Genomic DNA, 23,736 nt, shown 5'->3' on the forward strand with positions numbered 1-23,736 from the left:
GTTATCTCCAGTATTAGATCACATACACAGGGTGGACAGCAGTGTGAGCAGCCTCTCCTTACCTCATCACCCCTGTTATCTTCAGTATTAGATCAGATAGACATGGTGAACAGCAGTGTAAGGGTAAGTTCACATTTGCGTATATGTGCACAGCGTATCATCTGCATGCGCAAACGCATGCAAAAACGTGTGCAAACGCATGTTTACGTAGCGTTTAAGTATTCTTCCTCTCTGAAGAGTCAGTTTGCTTATTACTTTTCCCAGAGGAGCATTGCATGGTGAATAAGCCTCCTTACCTTGGCATGCCAGAGCCGGTATGTCACTCTCCACAAGGAGAAACGTTACCTCCGCCTTATTTCTCAAAACCCTTTCTTGTCTCCCTGAACCGCAATCTGGTGGAACTTAATTTCCCTAGATTGAACTGTAGAGTAGACTTTTTTTTTTTTTTTTTTATAAATACAATTATATTTCATTGTTCCTATTATAACTTATATTGCATATATTTTCGGTTCTGTGATCAGCCATAGTGTCTGTCACATTTATGGTCACAAAAATACTAAAACATGTTTCCTAACTGATACACATGTAGAAATGAATTATATTACTTCTGACATAGTACTGATAATATCCACCCCCACGCTCACATGCAATGTTTTTCAAAATGTGGAGTAGCCTGACCCCTTGTGGACAAGTATAAGAATGCAACTACAGTTTTTCTCTGATACATGCTTTGTACTGTAAAACTGTTACAAATGGCTAGCATGAAGTCTCATACTCTATTGGATCATATATAGTAATGTATATTATAATGTGGCGCTATCGTGTAGCTCTGAACTGACCCATGAATACATACTGTGGAAGTATAATTGTAAAAAAGACGAGATACACTGAATGAACAATTGCTGTCACAGAGTAATCCAAAGATGGACCCGTAATTGCTGTAAGTCCTGCGAGCATGGGCGAGGCTCATCCGGCTGAGTGCAGTTGACTCATCCCTACTACTGAAATTAGAGGGAGCGGATAAGGCTGACTTTAAAGATGTCCAATGTTGAGTTAACACCAAACCTTTTTTTGGGAATGCTTTCTGCTCGAGGTTCAGTCTAAATAATATGGTGCATTGTGGTTTGTACACTACTTGTAGCTGACCATGTAACACAGCTACAGTAGTGATTGTACAATAGATTGTATGGTCTCATAGTTGTCACAATGCAGATTTTACATCTGAACTTTCTGCTTAAAGGGATTCTCTCAGAATTGCTAAAAATAAATTAACATTATAAATATGTTACTAAATATCTTTAATTAGCGTTTCACATTGGTTTTTGTCTAGGGAGCTGACCAATATAGTACATTAAAATAGTCGCTGTCATGTTGCACTGAGGAAATCTGTTTTAGATTGTTAATAGGAGCATGTGTAGTAGGAAGCCCTGAAGCTGAGACCTAGAGATCATATAAATAATAATAATAAAAGTAATTGTATCTATATTGTGCCTCAATAGACAAAAAATAACCTTAAGGCTGTGTGCACACGTTCAGGTTTTTTCACATTTTTTTTTGCTATCAAAATGCGATAAAACCGCAAAAAAAAAAACATACATTAAGCATCTTATTATTAGAATGCAATCCGTAATTTTTGTGCACATGTTGCGTTTTTTTCCGCTGCGGAATCGCATTCTGGAAAAAAACGCAGCATGTTCATTCTTTGTGCGGAATCGCGGGGATTCCGCACACATAAGAATGCATTGATCCGCTTACTTTCCGCATGTGGCTATGCCCACCATGAGGGAAGTAAGCGGATCATGTGCGGTTGGTACCCAGGGTGGAGGAGAGGAGACTCTCCTCCACGCACTGGGCACCATATAATTGTTAAAAAAAAGAATTAAAATAAAAAATCATGATATTCTCACCTTCCAGCGTCCCCAGCAGCCTTCCCGCTCCTCGCGATGCTTCCGTTCCCAATAATGCATTGCGAAAATGACCTGTCATGACGTGCGGTCCCGCTACGTCATCTGAGGTCATTACCGCATTGCATTATTGGGACCAGAGCATCGCGAGGAGCGGGAAGACTGTCCGGGACGCCGGAAGGTGAGAATATCATGATTTTTTATTTTTTTTAATTATTTTTAACGTTCTGTCTTTTTACTATTGATGCTGCATATGCATAATAGAAAAAAGTTGGTCACACTTGTCAAACACTATGTTTGACAAGTGTGACTAACCTGTCAATCAGTTTTCCAAGCGATGCTACAGATCGCTTGGAAAATGCTAGCATTCTGCAAGCTAATTACGCGTGTAAAACGCTAGTGTTTAGCGGGAATATGCATGCCAATACCTTTCAATATACCCGCGGCAGGAGTTGCAGAATTGCCGCGGAAATTTCCGCGACAATTCTGCAACGTGTGCACTTAGCCTTAAAAAGTTTTTTATTTTTCCTCGTCTTTAGTGTTTCCAGTATAAGATCAGATAGACAGGCTGGAGGACAGCAGTGTGATCAACCTCTTCTTACCTCTGCACCACTGGTATTTCTGTTATTAGATCACATAAACAGGGTGGACAGCAGTGTGAGCAGCCTCTTACCTCATCACCCCTGGTATCCCGAGTATTCGATCAGATAGACAGCCTGGAGGACAGCAGTGTGAGCAGCCTCTTCTTACCTCATCACGCTTGTTATCGCCAGTGTTAGATCACATAAACAGGGTGGCCTGCAGTTGTGAACAGCCCTTTCTTACCTCATCACCCCTGCTATCTCCAATATTGTATCACATACACAGGGTGGACAGCAGTGTGAGCAGCCTCTTTTTACCTCAGCACCCCTGATATCTCCAGTATTAGATCACATACACAGAGTGGACAGCAGTGTGAACAGCCCCTTCTTACCTCATCACCCCTGTTAATCTCCAGTATTAGATCAGATTGACAGGGTGGACAGCAGTGTGACCAGCCGCTTCTTACCTCAGCTCCCCTGATATCTCCAGTATTAGATCACATAAACAGGGCGGGCAGCAGTGTGAACAGCCCCTTCTTACCTCATCACCCCTGTTAATCTCCAGTATTAGATCAGATTGACAGGGTGGACAGCAGTGTGACCAGCCGCTTCTTACCTCAGCTCCCCTGATATCTCCAGTATTAGATCACATAAACAGGGTGGGCAGCAGTGTGAACAGCCCCTTCTTACCTCATCACCCCTATTATCTCCAGTATTGGATCAGACTTAGGCCACGTGCACACGTTGCTAAAAGTGGTGCGGATTTTTCTGGACTGATTTTGGTAAATACGCAGGTAAACCGCACTGCAGATTACCTGCGGAATTACCGCGGATTCACAGCGTTTTTTTTGCGGATTTTGTGCAGATTCCACCTAAGGTTTTACACCTGGGGATTCCTATTATGGAACAGGGGTAAACCGGAATCCACACAAAGAATTGACATGCTGTGGAATAAACAACGCTACATTTCCGTGTGTTTTTTTCCGCAGCATGTGCACTGCGGATTTTGTTTTCCATAGGTTTACATGGTACTGTAAACTCAGGGAAAACTGCTGCGAATCCGCAGCTGCCAATCCGCTGCAGATCCGCAGCAAAATCCGCAACATGTGCACATACCCTAACAGGGTGGACAGCAGTGTGAGCAGCCTCTTCTTTCCTCATCATCCCTGTTATCTTCAGTATTAGATCAGATAGGCATGGTGGACAGCAGTGTGAGCAGCCTCTTCTTACCTCAGCTCCCCTGATATCTCCAGTATTAGATCACATACACAGGGTGGACAGCAGTGTGAGCAGCCTCTTCTTACCTCAGCTCCCCTGATATCTCCAGTATTAGATCACATACACAGGGTGGATAGCAGTGTGAACAGCCTCTTCTTACCTCATCGCCCTTGTTATCTCCAGTATCACATACATAGGGTGGACAGCAGTGTGAGCAGCCTCTTCTTACCTCAGCTCCCCTGATATCTCCAGTATTAGATCATATAGACAGGGTGGACAGCAGTGTGAGCAGCCTCTTCTTACCTCATCACCCCTGTTATCTCCAGTATTAGATCACATACACAGGGTGGACAGCAGTGTGAGCAGCCTCTTCTTACCTCATCACCCCTGTTATCTCCAGTATTAGATCACACACATAGGGTGGGCAGCAGTGTTAACAGCCCCTTCTTACCTCATCACCCCTGTTATCTCCAGTATTAGATCACATACACAGGGTGGACAGCAGTGTGAGCAGCCTCTTCTTACCTCATCACCCCTGCTATCTTCAGTATTAGATCACATACACAGGGAGGACAGCAGTGTGAACAGCCCCTTCTTACCTCATCGCCCTTGTTATCTCCAGTATCACATACATAGGGTGGACAGCAGTGTGAGCAGCCTCTTCTTACCTCAGCTCCCCTGATATCTCCAGTATTTGATAACATACACAGGGTGGACAGCAGTGTGAACAGCCCCTTCTTACCTCATCGCCCTTGTTATCTCCAGTATCACATACATAGGGTGGACAGCAGTGTGAGCAGCCTCTTCTTACCTCAGCTCCCCTGATATTATTATTATTATTATTATTATTTATTGTTATAGCGCCATTTATTCCATGGCACTTTACATGTGAGGAGGGGTATACATAATAAAAACAAGTACAATAATCTTAAACAATACAAGTCTTAACTGGTACAAGAGGAGTGAGGACCCTGCCCGCGAAGGCTCACAATCTACAAGTGATATCTCCAGTATTAGATCATATAGACAGGGTGGACAGCAGTGTGAACAGCCCCTTCTTACCTCATCACCCCTGTTATCTCCAGTATTAGATCACATACACAGGGTGGACAGCAGTGTGAGCAGCCTCTCCTTACCTCATCACCCCTGTTATCTTCAGTATTAGATCAGATAGACATGGTGAACAGCAGTGTAAGGGTAAGTTCACATTTGCGTATATGTGCACAGCGTATCATCTGCATGCGCAAACGCATGCAAAAACGTGTGCAAACGCATGTTTACGTAGCGTTTTTTATCCGCATCAGCTTACGCATGAAGGCAAAAAACTACTGCGTGTGCATGCGTTTGTATGCGTTTTTTGCCTGCGTTTGCATTTTTTATGCGCATGCGTTTGATATTTCCAGGAGGGCATGTCTTAATGGGCGTGTCTCAATCAGCTCCTGGACATGCGCAGTCCGAAGTACGCAGGTGCATCGAACGCATGCGAACTCAGAGACAGTAATGCGTTTTTTTAATGCACTCATCCGCATGCCCATGCCTGCGCATATTTGACGGATTTTTTACGCTATCAAAAATGCAACATGTTGCGTTCGCCAGACCCCGCCGCACACCGAGAAACGACCCATGCGTACGCAGACAAATGCGAACTGATGCAAACACATGTCCCTGCATACGCCGTGTTAAAGATAAATACGCATGACGCATGTGGATCTGTGCGGATGATACGCTGCGCACAGCGACGCAAATGTGAAACCACCCTAAGCAGCCTCTTCTCACCTCATCACCCTTGTTATATCCAGTATTGGATCACATACACAGGGTGGCCAGCAGTGTGAGCAGCCCCTTCTTACCTCATCACCCCTGCTATCTCCAGTATTAGATCACATACACAGGGTGGACAACAGTGTGAGCAGCCCCTTCTTACCTCATCACCCCTGCTATCTCCAGTATTAGATCACATACACAGGGTGGACAGCAGTGTGAACAGCCCCTTCTTACCTCATCACCCCTGCTATCTCCAGTATTAGATAACATACACAGGGTGGACAGCAGTGTGAGCAGCCTCTTCTTACCTCAGCACCCCTGCTATCTCCAGTATTAGATCACATACAAAGGGTGGACAGCAGTGTGAGCAGCCTCTTATTACCTCATCACCCCGTTATCTCCAGTATTAGATTAGATAGACAGGGAAGACAGCAGTGTTAACAGCCACTTCTAACTTCAGCACCCCTAGTATCGCCAATATTAGATCAGATTGACAGGGTGGACAGCAATGTGAGTGGACACTTCTTACTTCAGCATCCCTGGTATCTTCAGTATTAGATCAGAAAGATGTGCACAGCAGGGTAAGCAACTTCTTTTTACGTCAGTCTGGTATATCCAGCATTAGATCAGATAACGAAGGATGCACAGCAGTGTGAGCACTCTCTTCTTACTTTTGCACCCCTGGTATTCTCAGTATTAGATCAGGTAGCCAGGATGGACAGTATTAGACTAGAAATATGTGGTACACAGCAGTGTGAGCAACCTCTTTTTACATCAGCCTGGTATATCCAGCATTAGATCAGATAACCAAGGGTGGACAGCGGGTTGAGCAGTCTCTTATTACCACAGCACCCCTGGCATCTCCATTATTAGGTCAGTTGGGCAGGGTGGACAGCAGGGTGAGAAGTCTCTTCTTACCTCATCACCCCTGCTATCTCCAGTATTGGATCACATACACAGGGTGGACAGCAGTGTGAGCAGCCTCTCCTTACCTCAGCACCCCTGCTATCTCCAGTATTAGATCACATACACAGGGTGGACAGCAATGTGAGCAGCCTCTTCTTACCTCATCACCCCTGATATCTCCAGTATTAGATCACATACACAGGGTGGGCAGCAGTGTGAGCAGCGTCTTCTTACCTCAGCACCCCTGCTATCTCCAGTATTAGATCACATACACAGGCTGGACAGCAGTGTCAGCAGCCTCTTCTTTCCTCATCACCCCTGATATCTCCAATATTAGATCACATACACACGGTGGACAGCAGCGTGAGCAGCCTCTTCTTACCTCAGCACCCCTGCTATCTCCAGTAATAGATCACATACACACGGTGGGCAGCAGTATGGGCAGCCTCTTCCTATCTCAGCAATCCTGGTATATCCAGAATTAGATTAGTGTTTTCACTGTGAGCACATCTTCCTACACTTGGAAATGGTGGAACATCCTCTGTACATGCTCACATGCACCTGTCCTATTGACAATACCTGTCAGTGAAACAAAATAGCAGCTTTTTTAATTCTATAGTGATTACTTCCCTCGACAAAATGAGTGAGATTTCTTAACTAAATCTCTTTAAAATATGTTTGTTCCAAAAGCTGAAAGTAGATTTGAGTTTATTTACGATGCACTCCTAAGATCTTAGCTAGAGGTCTCATACTTTTGCCTAACCTGGGCTAGATCTTGAAATATCTTCCAAAGGCAGCATTTATTTCAACAGATGACTGACATTAATCCATATAATTATAGATCTAACCATGTCATGTGACTGTGGGCTCCCCATATATGCAAGCCAAAATGGGTGTCTCAGACCGCATCTGCCATGTGGGATATTTTCAGCTAATAATGTAGCCATTAATTATCATTGGCCGGAAAAGTCCAACATACCCAACCATTAGTCTGTTGGGGAACAGTAGAAAACGATTGTTTCCTGGAAACAGATTATAATAATTGTTTTCTATGGCCAAATTCAGCCATTTTGGCTGACTTCTGTCAAATGTGAATATGGACTTCGAGAAGCCAGTATGCTATCAGGAGTCAGGAATTTACTAACCACAAACAAGTCAACATTTGCAAATCCTAGGTAATTATCCTACCTGAGATAGAGGAAGGTCAGAATTGTTTTCTAAAAAAAAGATGATTATATTGAATTATACTTTATTTAAAGTGGAAAAAGAGGCTCTTGTCTAATAGATCCACACTTTATAATAATATTATATATCTCTTATTGACCTTTCTTATAAAATAATTTCAAGATATTTAGTCTGAATTGCTAAAAACTATTTCCCACGATATTCTTAAAGAAGTGAATGAGATATATACATTTTTTGTTTGTTATTTGCAATGTAATGGAAAATAGTCCAAAGATCCGGAGCCATGGTACATGTTCCCAGCTGTAGACCTGCGATAGCTGTCAGCCAAGCCATATCTCCCATATATATGTTAAGTTAACTTGGCAAAACTAGAATATTAGAGAGTTATTGCACCCCAAAATACATAAATTATCCCCTAGCTATAGAATAGGAGACAACTTGCAGATTGCTGGGGGTCTGAGCTCTGAGACCTCCTGCAATACTGAGCATGGAGCTCTGGAATCCCAAAAATGGGGCTCGACTGCCTCTTCTTGAATCAACAGAACAATAAAACAAGCAGAGTAGCCATAAACCACTAATAAAATTAAAAAGATTGTTTATTGAAAATAATCACTTTAAAAATAATTACCATTGGGGGCGTGGCCTGGGCACCTAGCAGGGCAGACATGTCGTCTTGTAGCTCTTGCTTCTAGGCTAAAATTTCTCCTTCATTTCAGCATTTAAAATAGCCCAAGTGGCCCAAAAGGTTCCTTCCCGATAAAGAGACTTCCCCAGTCCTGAAATTGTACCGGAGAAGAGAGGGACCGGAAAATCCTAATCAGCGGTGGCAGGAGACCCTATAGACCGGACCTGCAGACACCATTATCTACACAGAGCGGGAGCTGCAGGAGAGGCTGAGGATCGCCATCTCCATCGCAGGCAGCGTGAGCTCTGACCGCCCACAGATCCGGTGACCGGCGGAAGGCAGTGGGGACGTGTGAGGTGAGGAGATTTCTCGGTTTCTCGGTATGGGGCCCTGGTAGAGTGCGGCCACAGCGTGCCGAGTGTTCTCTCCCTCCCCTCTCTTGGTGCACGTACCTGCACCGCTTGTGTCGGTGCCTCGGCGGGTGTCCTCCGTGAGGTGGTCTGTTCCCATGGAGGAGGTGTGCAGGTGGGGAGCGCGGCGGCCCTTGAGATCGGTCTATGTGTGCTGCAGTGGGTGACTTGTATCCGGAAGAGAAGCACTCCAGCGGCCATCTTTCTGGGACAAAACGACAGTGCCTAATTCACTCTGCATTCTTTGAGCACCATCTGCTGGTGGGAAAAAATGACATTGCCTAACTCTTTCTGCATCCCTTGAGCGCCATCTGATGGTCTACAAGCTTCCTCTAAATACACAGCCTGCTACTAATGTGAACTTTCTACCTATTATTTCCGGAGGTCAATGCTACGCAGTGATTTTTGCGTTTTTTATAACAGCGCCTGCCTATTTGTGGTTGGATAGATAACGGATAAAGCTCACCCTCATATTGGGCCTTCCGTATTGCAGTTGACCCCTGCATTACCTGGGATATATTGGTGCCTATCTGTTACTTGATCCTATCTATTGTTTTGTAAGTTACCTTAGCTAAACACCGGCTATAGTATCCCCCTCTGCTGTTATATGCATACCTTGTGACTATACACTCCTCTTCATCACCCATGGATACATTTGTGAATCCTAGTAGTTCTAAATCTGTTAAAACCAGAGCTCAGTTGGCTAAATCTCCTCCTAAAACACCAGAATCTAATGCCGCCATATGTGAGGAATCTCTGCAAGCCATTGCCGCTTCTATCACGATGAAACTCATGCCGGCGATTGACCCCAGACTTCAGTCTTTCCAATCCTCGCTGGAAACAATTACATCCCAGTTGCCTGACCACACCAATAAAATCTCTGCAGCAGAGCACCGGATCTCTGATGTGGAGGATACTGTACAATCCTATGCTGCTCAAGTCAAGGACAGAGACCATGCAGTAGAGCAGCTCCAGGAAAAACTCGATGACTTGGAGAATCGGAGTCATCAAAACAATCTCCGGAGCGTTGGAGTCCCTGAGTCAGTGAAAGATCTTCAACACTTTATTTCCTCATGGCTCTCATGGGTCCTCAATTTGCCTGACTTGTCTGGCTCCATGGCAGGAGAGCGATCTCACAGGACTGGACCTGGACGTTCCGATACAAAAGCCCGCCCACGCCCGGCTATTTTTAAGTTGCTCAATTATCAGGACAAAATGCAACTGCTCCGGGCGTTTAGATCCACTTCATCGTTGAAGTATGAGGGTCACTCCCTTCTCATGTTTCAGGACTTCTCCGCCTTGGTAGCGGCTAAGCGCCGTGCTTTTTTTTCTTCAGTTTGTAAACTGTTACATGACAGAGGCACACATTTTGCCCTTCTGTACCCTGCACGCCTTTGGGTAATGCTTCATGGAACGCTGGTGTTTTTTTTGACGATCCTGATACAGCCCGGGGGGAAATAGAGCACTCCTTCCGGGCACCTTCTCTGGTTACTTGAATTCTGGTCATATGTTCTACTACCTTTGAATATTGGGATCTGGGTGGTGGTGTGATTTAATTGTACAATTATCACCTAGGGGGTTTCTTGTTTTCCTCTATAGCCTGCACAATATTTGCTCTTATTTTGTAAAATTCCTTTCCAGAGGTTGCTATTAGTCGGGTTAATCTAACTTGTTGTTCAGTATTTTGATTTATATGTTGTTTTTCAGTTTGTTTGGGGATTGGGCGTGGGGGGGTGGGTTTCACTTCTTTGGGAACACTCTGTACTCAGTCTTCTTGGTTATTTTGGGACTTGAGGTCTGCTCGCTAGGACAGACCTTTGCCCATATGTCCTTTTCTTACTACTTTTATTTTCTGGCCTCCATGTGGGATAGGCTAATTTGGCTGCATTTAATGATGTAGCTTCTCATATCAATATAGACTCTCTCAAACTTTTATCCTGGAATGTAGCTGCTCTGAATTCGCCAGTGAAACGTAAGAAGGTATTAGATCATATTACCCGCCTACGCTCGCATATCGTTCTTTTATAAGAAACACACTGGCTTTGCAGAGGTCACCCGGCGCTCCGTAATAGACATTATTCTGAGTGCTTGGAGTCTTCCTTTTCACGGAAGAAGCATGGGGTGGCCATTTTGTTTCATAAAGATCTCGAATACTCTATACAAGATTTTGTTAGAGATAAGGCAGGGGATGATATTTACTAGTTAGAATCCTTATTGAACAGCGGGAATACTGCCTCATTAATGTTTATGCGACCAACACTGCCAATCCTTCTTTTTTCGCTAGACCCGTGGAAGTTGTTCATGGCTGGCAACTCACTAATATATTATTAGGTGGAGATTTAAATACCCTTCATGACGTCTTCCTTGATAGATCTACACCTATGTCTGCATCTCATTCTCCCACTGGAGCGCTCTCTACGTGGCTTGATCTAGTTGATGCTTGGAGATGCTGCCACCCTACGGAGAGAGAGTACACATTTTATTCTAGAGTACATGACGTTGATACTCACATTGATTACTGGTTATTCTCGGCCCCTCTTCTCCCCTTCTTGAAAACAGTTGATATACTCCCATCGGTTATCTCGGACCATTCTCCGGTTTTACTTACTTTGGAATTCCCCTCTAGTAGAACTGTTTCTTTTGTTGGCGTTTTCCCTCACGTCTTTCTACTTCAGATCACTTCAAACACTATATAACTGGCTGGTGGGAGACTTTTATGAAGGATAACTTGGAACACTTGGACGATATTAATTTATTTTGGGCCACTGCTAAGACAGTGCTTAGGGGACATATTATCTCCTTTGTGTCTCAAAAAAAAAGAAATTGTTGTCCTCTCTGCGGCCTCTCTTAGACCGGCTTACTCAATCATATAGGGATTTTAAGCTACATAATACTCCCTCTTTCAGAGAGGCTTATCTTACAAAATTTAAACACCTTACTGCATGAACAGGCACACAATCAATTAGCTCATCAATTAAACCGCTATTTTCGGTGGGGTAATAAACCAGGTCGTCTTTTGGCATCCTTGACAAAGTCATTCAAAGAGGCCACTAGAGTCTCTAATATTCCATTACCCGGTGGCTCTATTACCCATGACCCAACTCAAATTTGTGCGGTTTTTAGAGATTTTTACGCAGATCATTATGGCCTATCCCTAGACTCCCGGGAGGATGGATCCAAATTTTTATGTAAGGTTGATCCGCCAAAACTTTCCGCTTCCCAGAGGGACACTTTAAATCAACCGATTTCTTCTGGAGAGGTAGGATCAGTCATCAAGTCTTTAAAGTTGCTTAAAGCACCTGGCCCGGATGGGTTTTCGGGGGAATTTTATAAAATGCTACAACTTTTACTCACTCCCCACCTTTCTCTTTTCAATCATATTATAGATTCGAGTTCTATGCCTGACCGATTCAACGAGGCTTGTTTATCTTTTTTGTTAAAACCAGGCAAGGACCCGCTTCTTCCTGCCTCGTACCGTCCTATCTCCCTCATAAACGTTGATTTTAAATTGCTTACCAAAATCATGGCTAATAGACTTCAGTCAATTCTTCCTGATATTTTTACCCCATCTCAAACGGGCTTTGTTCATGGTCGGTCTATCACTTATATTATATAATATATTATTATAAGAAAAGGAGTTGGGCAGGCAAAGAGGAGAAGGGGAAGGGACATCTAGGCAGAGTGCCCAGAGCGTCCACCCATAAATAAGTGTCCCTGGCACCACTTTAACTGGCACCTGTGGCCACAGTTTAAGTATTGGATAGGACACTAATCATATGATGCCTCCCCTTGATATAGCTACAAGCGAAACGACCATCGGAGCATTGTTGGTATGCTCATCTAATCCTCCCTCATCATGGGTAAGCAACACTACTTTTAACTCATTTTCTTTGTTTCACCTCTTATCTATGGCTACCTGACCTTCTCAGTTACGTGTGGCTCTTTGAGACTGATTGAATAGGTGTACTTCACACTGAGTTCTGGTTTATATATACCGTATTTGATTTTTTGATGCTCCCCACTTTTTTCTCCTTACTTGGCAAATTTAATGGTAATTACTTTTAAAGTGAATTTTTTCAATAAACTATCTTTATAATTTTATTGTTGGTTTATGGTTACTCGGCTTGTTTTGTTGTTCTGTTGATCATGTTTGCAGTACTCCACCGTCTGATTATAGTCAGTCTCTTAAACCGATTTATTGAGGGGGGATGATAAATAAAATAATGATTGTGTTCTATATGAATGTTTTTTCATTGCCTCTTCTTGAATATAGTGGAGGTGTACATGATCGACTTTGCTCCACTCAATGTCAATAGCCAAGTACAGTGATCGATTTTCTCTATCAGTCCTATAGATGTACCTCTGCTCCATTAAATAGGGGTCAGCCAAGCCCCCTGAATGGGGTTCTCAGGAACACTGGAGGTCTGACCGCTGGATAACTTGTGTTTTTGGGCTCAGAAGTAAAATACCTGAATAATTTGAACAGAAATCATATTTTGTCAGATTGTTATTTTTCCGTACAGAAGATGTAGATTGACCATTAAGTTTGATTTTCAGTGGCTTCCCTCAAAATCTGCTTAGTACAGCAAGAAAAATACCGTATCCGCTTTCCTCCCTAGATCAATAGTGAGATAATAATGGCAGCAGCTTTGTGTGCCTAATAGGTAACACTGACTCTCTCGTGTCTACAAATATCTGGGCTTCATCATGTCATTTTGCTCGGCTCTGCATGTTTCCGGAAATGCATTATTTGCCTTGGCTGTTTGCATTACCTCATTGGGCGATTTCCATTGCAGATCAGCCGACTAAATGATTAACTTCCAACATGACAGTTGGTGGATTACCTGTACTCTGTGCTCCTAAGGGCCAAAGGTTCTTCCAGTATGCCTGACTGATTCATGCGCTGGGGTAATCGGATACCAGCGTTACTTCATTGCTTCCTTGTGCGCTCGGCTAACCACACTCAGAATATTAAGTACATTTTAATGTAAACTATATTCATTCTAAACATATTCAGCTATATTCACAAGTGCAACCTTATGGTGAAAAAGTGCAAAAATAATTGTGACTGGTACACTTTACTACTACTAATGAGTGAACATGCTGGGATAAGGTGTTATCTGAGCATGCTCAGGTGCTAACGGAGTGTAAATTGTATCAGAAAGGAATTTAGGGAAATTTCAGCTCTAAAACCTGCAAAATTGTGAACGCCTTTATAAGCTGTAATACACACTGTAAGGCTGGGTTACTAAATGATAATTGATACAATGCATACAAAAAAATACTCAGCTATTTATGTATATTTATTCTTTATAACTATGTAATTAAGGTAATCATTATTTAACCCAATAATTTCCGACATTGATCTGGCTCTGGCAGCCAACTCTATTTTTACTCAGTATTATGATATTAGTATATCAGATCAGTATACACATGTTTATTTACTTTGTGAGTTTTGGTACAACACAAAAAAAAACAGAGAAAAAAAGCAAATTGGACATATTTTCACACAAAACCTCCAAAATGGGCCAGACCAAATTGTTGGCATCCTCAACTTAATATTTGGTTGCACACCCTTTGGAATAAATGACTGCAATCAGTATAACCATCAAGAAGCTTCTTACACCTCTCATCTTGAATTTTGGACCACTCTTATGTTGCAAACTGCTCTGACTCTCATATTTGAAGGGTGCTATACTCAACAGCAATAAGATTAAGATGTCTCTACAGGTGTTCAATGGGAATTAGTTCTGGACCCATTGCTGGCCACTTGATAACTCTTTAGCACTTTGTTTACATCCATTTCTCGATGCTTCTTGAAGTATGTTCGGGATCATTGTCCTGCTGGAGGACCCATGACCTAGGGTGCAAACTCAACTTTCTGACACTGGGCACTAAATTGCGATCTAAAATCCTTTGGTAATCTTCAGATTTCATGATGCCTTGTACACAGTCAATGCAGTGCCAGAGGCAACAAAACAACATCAAAACATCTTTGAACCTCCACCATATTTGACTGTAGGTACTTTGTTCTTCTTTGTTATTTGTAGGCCTCATTCCATTTTTGGTAAACAGTAGAATGATGTGGTCCATATACCAAAAGAAAAAAAAATCCCAGTAATACTCACAATTTTTAGAAACACCTGTCGTGATATTCTGGAGTGCTCTCCCAAGACTGCTGACCAAACAGGAATGTTCAATATTGAGAAACAAGCGGATAAGCACATCCAAAGATAAAAAAATCTTCACGCTTTATTAAAAGTCCATATCTTTAAAAGTCTATATGTCAATGGTGGTACAGAAATGGCTCTGACGCATTTCTGACGCTAACTGCACCCTTAGTCATAGAGCATGATGCTCTAATATCTTTGTAGGATGAGTTGTTATCGATATCTGGTGAGAATGTCTTTAGACATATATGTAGTTAGAAAATTGGTGACGTTCAATATACATTTCCCTATCTACTTTATAATTGTCTAAGGGTCACTTCCGTCTGTCTGTCTGTCTTTCTGTCTGTCTGTCCCGGAAATTCCGCATCGCTGATTGGTCGCAGCCTTTCCCGCTCCTCGCGACGCTCCGGTGACCGCTCCATGCATTGCGGTCTCGCGAGATGATGACGTAGCGGTATAGTATAGTATATAACTGCTATGTGCAAAAAGAAAAAAAAAGAGCATGAACCGCACATCCCAAAATCATACGTTGATCTAAAGCCGCTAGGCAAAAATTTAAATACTGAACATGAGGTTTTCAGTTTAACATTCTGATCAGACTGTATGAAGCCCACTGCCCCTTCACGGCAAACCTCGTAGTGGGTCCTAACGCCCTAACGGAGCGGAGCCGTGCGGCGACCACCGCCGCAGCGGCCATGCACCAGCAGGGCGGACGGTCTGTTGCCCCACAGCACCCATGCTGCGAGTCTGAGTCCCCAAGACCCCAGACCGCGCCGCCCCACCAGCACAAAGCCACAGCAACAATGGCCGCCACACAGCACCAGCACCAAAATGAAGGGAGCATTTAAACTCACCTTCCTCCAGCTCTTCAGTGAGAGCCAAAATGGGCTAGACCCCTTACTTTGCAGTCTCCTGCTACTTAAAATCACCTGAGCCAAATGGGAGGAGTGCTGGTCCAAAAAAAGAGACAAGTACATGCTATGTGCAAAAAGAAAAAAAAAGAGCATGAACCGCACATCCCAAAATCATACGTTGATCTAAAGCCGCTAGGCAAAAATTTAAATACTGAACATGAGGTTTTCAGTTTAACATTCTGATCAGACTGTATGAAGCCCACTGCCCCTTCACGGCAAACCTCGTAGTGGGTCCTAACGCCCTAACGGAGCGGAGCCGTGCGGCGACCACCGCCGCAGCGGCCATGCACCAGCAGGGCGGACGGTCTGTTGCCCCACAGCACCCATGCTGCGAGTCTGAGTCCCCAAGACCCCAGACCGCGCCGCCCCACCTGTGCGGTTCATGCTCTTTTTTTTTTCTTTTTGCACATAGCATGTACTTGTCTCTTTTTTTGGACCAGCACTCCTCCCATTTGGCTCAGGTGATTTTAATTAGCAGGAGTCTGCAAAGTAAGGGGTCTAGCCCATTTTGGCTCTCACTGAAGAGCTGGAGGAAGGTGAGTTGAAATGCTCCCTTCATTTTGGTGCTGGTGCTGTGTGGCGGCCATTGTTGCTGTGGCTTTGTGCTGGTGGGGCGGCGCGGTCTGGAGGCATGGGGGCTCAGTCTCGCAGCATGGGTACTGTGGGGCAACAGGCCGTCCGCCCTGCTGGTGCATGGCCGCTGCGGCGGTGGTCGCCGCACGGCTCCGCTCCGTTAGGGCGTTAGGACCCACTACGAGGTTTGCCGTGAAGGGGCAGTGGGCTTCATACAGTCTGATCAGAATGTTAAACTGAAAACCTCATGTTCAGTATTTAAATTTTTGCCTAGCGGCTTTAGATCAACGTATGATTTTGGGATGTGCGGTTCATGCTCTTTTTTTTTCTTTTTGCACATAGCATGTACTTGTCTCTTTTTTTGGACCAGCACTCCTCCCATTTGGCTCAGGTGATTTTAATTAGCAGGAGTCTGCAAAGTAAGGGGTCTAGCCCATTTTGGCTCTCACTGAAGAGCTGGAGGAAGGTGAGTTGAAATGCTCCCTTCATTTTGGTGCTGGTGCTGTGTGGCGGCCATTGTTGCTGTGGCTTTGTGCTGGTGGGGCGGCGCGGTCTGGAGGCATGGGGGCTCAGTCTCGCAGCATGGGTACTGTGGGGCAACAGGCCGTCCGCCCTGCTGGTGCATGGCCGCTGCGGCGGTGGTCGCCGCACGGCTCCGCTCCGTTAGGGCGTTAGGACCCACTACGAGGTTTGCCGTGAAGGGGCAGTGGGCTTCATACAGTCTGATCAGAATGTTAAACTGAAAACCTCATGTTCAGTATTTAAATTTTTGCCTAGCGGCTTTAGATCAACGTATGATTTTGGGATGTGCGGTTCATGCTCTTTTTTTTTCTTTTTGCACATAGCATGTACTTGTCTCTTTTTTTGGACCAGCACTCCTCCCATTTGGCTCAGGTGATTTTAATTAGCAGGAGTCTGCAAAGTAAGGGGTCTAGCCCATTTTGGCTCTCACTGAAGAGCTGGAGGAAGGTGAGTTGAAATGCTCCCTTCATTTTGGTGCTGGTGCTGTGTGGCGGCCATTGTTGCTGTGGCTTTGTGCTGGTGGGGCGGCGCGGTCTGGAGGCATGGGGGCTCAGTCTCGCAGCATGGGTACTGTGGGGCAACAGGCCGTCCGCCCTGCTGGTGCATGGCCGCTGCGGCGGTGGTCGCCGCACGGCTCCGCTCCGTTAGGGCGTTAGGACCCACTACGAGGTTTGCCGTGAAGGGGCAGTGGGCTTCATACAGTCTGATCAGAATGTTAAACTGAAAACCTCATGTTCAGTATTTAAATTTTTGCCTAGCGGCTTTAGATCAACGTATGATTTTGGGATGTGCGGTTCATGCTCTTTTTTTTTCTTTTTGCACATAGCATGTACTTGTCTCTTTTTTTGGACCAGCACTCCTCCCATTTGGCTCAGGTGATTTTAATTAGCAGGAGTCTGCAAAGTAAGGGGTCTAGCCCATTTTGGCTCTCACTGAAGAGCTGGAGGAAGGTGAGTTGAAATGCTCCCTTCATTTTGGTGCTGGTGCTGTGTGGCGGCCATTGTTGCTGTGGCTTTGTGCTGGTGGGGCGGCGCGGTCTGGAGGCATGGGGGCTCAGTCTCGCAGCATGGGTACTGTGGGGCAACAGGCCGTCCGCCCTGCTGGTGCATGGCCGCTGCGGCGGTGGTCGCCGCACGGCTCCGCTCCGTTAGGGCGTTAGGACCCACTACGAGGTTTGCCGTGAAGGGGCAGTGGGCTTCATACAGTCTGATCAGAATGTTAAACTGAAAACCTCATGTTCAGTATTTAAATTTTTGCCTAGCGGCTTTAGATCAACGTATGATTTTGGGATGTGCGGTTCATGCTCTTTTTTTTTTTTCTTTTTGCATATAGTATATAACTATTTATTTTAATTCTTTTTTTTAACAGGGATATGATGCCCACATTGCTATATACTACGTGGGCTGTGCTATGTACTACGTCGGCTGCTGTGCAATATACTGCGTGGCTGTGCTATATACTACGTGGGCTGTGCAATATACTACGTGGCTGTGCTATATACTGCGTGGCTGTGCTATATACTACGTGGGCTGTGCAATATACTACGTGGGCTGTGCAATATACTACTTGGGCTGTGCTATATACTACGTGGCTGTTCAATATCCTACGTGGGCTGTGCAATATACTATGTGGGCTGTGCAATATACTACGTAGGCTGTGCGATATACTACGTGGGCTGTGCAATACACTACGTGGCTGTGCAATATACTACGTGGTTGTGCAATATACTACGTGGCTGTGCTATATACTACGTGGGCTGTGTTATATACTACGTGGCTGTGCAATATACTACGTGGCTGTGCTATACACTACGTGGGCTGTGTTATACACTATGTGGGCTGTGTTATACACTAGGTGCGCTGTGTTATACACTATATGGGCTGTGTTATATACTGCGTGCGTGGGCTGTTATATACTACGTGAGCTGTGTTATATGCTACGTGGGCTGTTATAAACTACGTGGCTGTGTTATATGCTATGTGGGCTGTTATACACTCCATGGGCTGTGCTATATACTACGTGGCTGTGCTATATACTCCGTGGGCTGTGCTATATACTATGTGGCTGTGCTATATACTACGTGGCTGTGCAATATACTACGTGGCTGTGCTATGCACTACATGGCTGTGCTATTTACTACGTGGGCTGTTATATACTACGTGGCCGGCCGCGAACAATCAGCGACAGGTGCAGTGCGGCCGCGAATTGGCGCTGGATTTGAACCACGCTTCGCTAATTGGTCGCGCCCGGGCCGGCCGAATCCTGAGTATTCAATGTATTATTCTAAAATCTTCATAAATAAACTACATACATATTCTAGAATACCTGATGCGTTAGAATCGGGCTACCATCTAATATATATATATATATATATATATATATATATATATATATATATATATATATATACACGCACTGCTCAAAAAAATGAGGGGAACACTTAAACAACAGAATATAACTCCAAAAAATTCAAACTTCTGTGAAATCAAACTGTCCACTTAGGAGTAAACACTGTTTGACAATCAATTTCACATGCTGTTGCGCAAATGGAATAGACAACAGATAGAAATTATTGGCAATTATCGAGACACAATAAAGGAGTGGTTCGGCAGGTGGGGACCACAGACCACATCTCAGTATCAATGATTTCTGGCTGATCTTTTGGTCACTTTTGAATGTTGGTTGTGTTTTCACACTCATGGTAGCATGAGACGAACTCCACAACCCACACAAGTGGCCCAGGCAGTGCAGCTCATCCAGGATGGCACAGCAATGTGAGCTGTGGCAAGAAGGTTTGCTGTGTCTGTCAGCGTAGTGTCCAGAGGCTGGAGGCACTACCAGGAAACAGGCCAGTAAACCAGGAGATGTGGAGGGGGCCGTAGGAGGGCAACAACCTAGCAGCAGGACCGCTACCTCAGTCTTTGTGCAAGGAGGAACACTGCCAGAGCCCTCCAGCAGGCCACAAATGTGCATGTGTCTGCACTAATGGTTAGAAACCGACTCCATGAGGATGGTCTGAGTTGCCCGACATCCACAGATGGGGGTTGTGCTCATAGCCCAACACCGTGCAGGATGCTTGGCATTTGCCACAGAACATCAAGATTGGCAAATTCACCACTGGCGCCCTGTGCTCTTCACAGTGGAAAACAGGTTCACACTGAGCACATGTGACAGACGTGGAGACACCGTGGAGAGCGATCTGCTGCCTGCAACATCCTTCAGCATGACCGGTTTGGCAGTGGGTCAGTAATGGTGTGGGGTGGCATTTCTTTGGAGGGCTGCACAGCCTGACTGCCATTAGGTACCCAGATGAGATCCTCAGACCCCTTGTGAGACCATATGCTGGTGCCGTTGGCCCTGGGTTCCTCCTAATGCAGGATAATGCCAGACCTCATGTGGCTGGAGTGTGTCAGCTGTTCCTGCAAGATGAAGGCATGGACTGGCCTGCCCATTCCCCAGACCTGAATCCGATTGAGCACATCTGGGACATCATGTCTCGCACCATCCACCAACGTCACATTGCACCACAGACTGTCCAGGAGTTGGCAGATGCTTTAGTCCAGGTCTAGGAGGAGATCCCTCAGGAGACCATCCGCCGCCTCATCAGGAGAATGTCCAGGCGTTGTAGGGAGGTCATACAGGCACGTGGAGGCCACACACTACTGAGCATCATTTGCTTGTCTTGAGGCATTTCCACTGAAGTTGGATCAGCCTGTAACTTCATTTTCCACTTTGATTTTGAGCATCATTACAACTCCAGACCTCCATGGGATATTAGTTGTGATTTACGTTGATAATTTTTAGGTTTTATTGTTCTCAACACATTCTACTACAACTGGAGTATTTCATTCAGTGATATATATATATATATATATATATATATATATATATATATATATATATATATATATATATATATATATATATATATATATATATATATAATATGCGATTTCTTTCCTGTATGATATGTTCCTGCTATATACAGTATGTAGTAAGGTACATATGTGTTAGATAGGTGTGAAAAAAGTTGCAGAGTAAGAATGCTTTAACAAAATAAGTTCATAAGTCTGAGGTTTCATGATAAACCCAGACAACCCTTTTAAGTTTGCACATTTTGCTAATAAATGTAATTTGCAATGGAGAGTTGAAAAATCTTGATTACAGCCACATATATATTTATATGAAGGATCGGAGGAAACAGGAGTATTTAGGGTTAAAAAATAGTAAGCTTTATTACAAAAATATATAAAATAGTACAAATATATTTAAAAAAGTGATATTAAAACCGGATGATGTGCCGGATCAATAGCGCCACCTATACCCCAATAATATATAGAACATAGTAAATGGAAAATGTGTGTTCCAAATATAAGATATCTATGTCCGGACCAAGTGGTCAGAATGTACCAATGTACAACAGGAACAACACTCACCAAGATATAGATGGGGGAGGTGGCACTAGATCGCATCCAAGAGCGCCCCAACGTACGTTTCGCTTTTTCAATATACCAGCTTTATCATATCTTGCTTATATATATATATATATATATATATATATATATATATATCAGCATAAGTTTACTTTTAATGTCGATATGGAGATCTATTGCTTGGAGGGTAAATATACAAGGTGACTACTCTTTTCCCATGTGTGACGTTGCTATCTTGAGAAGAAGTAAAGGCTGGCCTGTCAGCTGCCATGTAAGAGTCACATAGTCTGTGCTGTCCTGTAGAGTAATGCTGAGTCTGCTCCATGGTGTTAGGAATGCCTGGCATGTCACCTGTCACATCCGGCTGTGGAACTTACAGGTGTTACAACTCATCATTGATAGTGTACGTAATGCAGCCATGCGGGAAAGGAACAGATCAGTGAAGAGGGTGCATGCAGTTTCAATGAAGTTTGCACTTGCTTATAGAAGTGTGTATTATAAAATATAATATATAAACTATTACGAGGATCTGGATTTTCCAGATTGCACGATTCTTTATTTTCATTGCTGCATAAAGATTTTTTTTCTAATAATAGCAATAGGCAATTATACAGCTTAGCAATATAGTTAAATGACAAAATTACCCCAATTTGTAGATTAATCCCTGCAGATCCATTTGTCCTTGTTACAGGAGAGGGATTCCTGTGTCGACACATAATTGGTACTGTGTGTAAAGGGGGCTGGCTCACTACTTTTTTCAATAAGTAAGCCAGGCCTCTTCTTGGTCTACACATCAGCTGTGATAGAGAAGGGGGCTGGCTGACTACTATATCAGTAAGTAAGCCAGTCCCCTTTTCTATCTGCACTTCAGATGACCACTCATTTGAAAAAGTAAGCCAGTCCTTTTCTCTGTCTGCACATCAGCTGTGATAGAGAAGGGGGCTGGCTGACTATTCTATTCAATAAATAAGCCAGTCCTCCTCTCTGTCTACACATCAGCTGTGATAGAGAAGGGGGCTGGCTGACTATTCTATTCAATAAATAAGCCAGTCCTCCTCTCTGTCTGCACATCAGCTGTGATAGAGAAGGGGGCTGGCTGACTACTCTATTCAATAAGTAAGCCAGTCCTCCTCTCTGTCTGCACATCAGCTGTGATAGAGAAGGGGGCTGGCTGACTACTCTATTTAATAAGTAAGCCAGTTCTATGTCTACACATCATCTGAGATATAGAAGAAGCCTGGCATAGCTATTAAAATGAACCAGTCAGCCAGCCCCTTCACACATATCACTGTGGAAGTTCTCTCTTGTGTCATGCACAATTCAGAAGTGAAGCTGATGTGACCCATGAACAGAGCTGATTTCTACACATCATGGAAGGATTTTAGTAACTTGCTATTTTAAGCATAATAATTTTAATAGCGTAATTACCGTATATTCCTCAGCCCTTTACAATTCAGATAATTTTTTAGCGGATAGTCAATATTAAACAAGATAGTACAAATCTTTTCCCATCATCTTATTTGTACACTGCTGCGGAATATAAAAATGATTATCAGAGGACACGGATCGTTCTACTGACACACACGGCGATACTTGTGGACAATGATTGCAATGTGTATGGGAATATGAATTGTGGGATTTTATTCCCTGAGACCACACTTTCTGAAAATATATAAAATGTGAGCATTCTTAGCTCTATACTACGCTAGAACAATTTCTAGCCAATATTGCTCCTATTACAGTATTAAACTATGGATTGCCTAAAATCACAGATAAGCAAGTGTCTGATAGTAGCCAGTATAGACCTTCGTTGGCTAATTTTTGGACTTTGTATAACAATAATGTCAATATTGACCATAATGTGTACATTGGACTTAGTAAACAATGACACAAGGTTGGATTAGGGACAATAGTGCTGCAAAATTGCTTTTTAAAGCGAGTGGCGTGTGGATCGACGCTTGCACTTTTGCATATTCATATAGTGAGAGCAGGGAATATGATGCAGTCCCGCCTGTGTCACCGTTGTACTATGGGACTAACCAGGGAGTGGTCTGTTCTGTGTGCTGTCTGTGGGGAAATCACTGATCACTTCACTCTACAGGGAAAGCACACTCCTGTCAGCCCTGGCTGCTGAATGCTCTGGGCAGCATATCCCACCTACCTGCCTAAAGTTGGAAGAGAACGCTAGATCCCAGCCTGCCTGGGAGAATGCTGCAGCACTGCTGAATCCCAGATCTGCATTGACGTGGACTGTGACATTTCTGCAAATGCCTTATCTTTCCAAGCCGGCTTCCTATATGTTTTCTCCTCCTGGAAGCAGGTGAGGATTCAGTTCATAAAACAACTTTTTTTTGCTATTGTGGAGACTGCTGGGTTGCTGCATATAGAAGTCGGATAAAGCTGTGCTGCATTGTATTTATTCCAACTGGGCTAGGACTGGAAAAGCTACTGGACTAGGACTGGAAAAGTGACCGGACTAGGACTGGAAAAGCTACTGGACTAGGACTGGAAAAGCTACTGGACTAGGACTG

The 23,736-nt window shown here is 44.0% G+C and overlaps 1 protein-coding gene and 1 long non-coding RNA gene across 4 annotated transcripts in view; both read left to right on the plus strand.

Annotated features, from left to right (window-relative positions):
• LOC143807584 (uncharacterized) overlaps nucleotides 1-23,736 on the plus strand; it is a 1,151,218-nt gene that overhangs the window by 129,270 nt on the left and 998,212 nt on the right. The gene's annotated exons all lie outside the window — the stretch shown is intronic.
• The window catches only part of NHSL1 (NHS like 1), a 242,124-nt gene that overhangs the window by 97,872 nt on the left and 120,516 nt on the right, over nucleotides 1-23,736 (plus strand). The window contains exon 1 of one of the 3 annotated variants that reach the window (XM_077289267.1): nucleotides 23,301-23,525. The exons of the other annotated variants lie outside the window; for them this stretch is intronic. The gene's annotated coding sequence lies outside the window, so the exon portion shown is untranslated. Of the gene's footprint in view, nucleotides 1-23,300; nucleotides 23,526-23,736 lie in introns of those variants that run through there. 3 annotated transcript variants of the gene reach the window in all.

Source organism: Ranitomeya variabilis, chromosome 2 (genome assembly GCF_051348905.1).
Source record: "Ranitomeya variabilis isolate aRanVar5 chromosome 2, aRanVar5.hap1, whole genome shotgun sequence".
In the NCBI taxonomy this organism is placed as follows: domain Eukaryota; kingdom Metazoa; phylum Chordata; class Amphibia; order Anura; family Dendrobatidae; genus Ranitomeya; species Ranitomeya variabilis.